Source organism: Rhea americana, unplaced genomic scaffold, assembly GCF_003343005.1.
Source record: "Rhea americana isolate MKP2758 unplaced genomic scaffold, rheAme1 scaffold_164, whole genome shotgun sequence".
NCBI lineage: Eukaryota > Metazoa > Chordata > Aves > Rheiformes > Rheidae > Rhea > Rhea americana.
Window position 1 is genome coordinate 1,622,429 of NW_028185750.1, and position 1,317 is coordinate 1,623,745.

Consider the following 1,317-nt stretch of genomic DNA (forward strand, 5'->3'; position numbering starts at 1 on the left):
GTGGGAGAAAGGCGGAAGAATCAGTGTCACCTTGTCCCTTCCTTCTCGGCGACGGACCGCTCCGCCGAGCGCCCGGTAATTCGCGCCCGTTCAGGAGGCTCGGCTCGGCTCTCTGGAGCGGGATCCCGGTTTACAGCTCTGCGCAGGCGGCTGCCCTGTAAATGACCGGATCGCTGCGGAGCGCATCCCTCCGGGGGAAAAGGAGGGGGAAACCTTCAGGAAAGACAGCGGCAGCTCCAGCAGCTCCCGCAGCRCTCGGGTGGGCGCGCAGTGCGGCTCGTGGGGGCGCCCGGGGCCGCGGCCCCGTGCGGGGGAGGCCGCCGAGCGGGATGCGGCCCCGAGCTAAGCGGGACACGGCCCCCCGCTCCCGCAGGAGCCGCCGGCACCTCCCGGCGCTGTGCAGCGGCGGCGGCCCGGGCGGCTGCGGGAGCCCCGGGGCCGGGCCGGGTGCCCCGAGGAGGCGAGCGGGGGGTGCGGGCACGTCGGGCGCAGCCCCGCAGCCCTCTTTGGGGCGCAGCTGCGGCCCCCTGCCGCTGCCGGCCGTCCGGGCCGGTGCCGCGGCCCCGCAGATGAAAGGCTGCGTCGCAGGCTCGCCCTGCGCCGGCAGGTCCCGCGCCCCCACCCCCCCGCGGGTGCACATGTCAGAGTTCACAGACCTGGCTGCTGCCTTTACAACACTGAGCTGTAAAAGAGCGGATATTAAACCTGTATAATGGATCCAACTCCAAGGAGAGGTTAAATTTCCCAGTGAAATGAAGGTATTTGCCCTGAACTGGGAAAAGGGCTCCCGCCCCCACCGGGCTGGGAAACCCACGGAGCCGTCAGACCCTGGCGGTAAACTCTGCCCCCAGCCCTGCACCTGGCACCGCGGCCGCCGCCGGGGACACATGTGCGCGCCACGCTGCTGCCAGCCCAGCGGGCCCCGGCCGCCCCCTCGGCGCAGCGGGGCCCGTGTCCCTGCCCGTGCCCGTGCCCGTGCCCAGCAGCGCGTACACGGCGCTCCCGCCGCGCAGACCCTGCCCGCTCTGCTTCCCACCCCCCCGCGCCCGTGTGTGCAGCGCCTTGCGCACCGCGCCGGGACGGCGAGCTGGGAGTGTAGATTCATTGGCGAGGAGAGCTGGTCGTCGGGCGAAGGCCTGAGGGTGGAAGYGGAGCCGGGGAGACCGCCAAGGCTGAGATCCAACCTCCGTGTCCGGCGCCGCTGCCCCGCGGTGCCCCGCCCGCCCCGCCGGGCCAGGCGCGGCGGCCCCCCGACAGCGGGGGCGGCCGGAATGGGGACCGTGCCCGGGGAAGGGGCCTGCACGCAGCGGCTCGGAG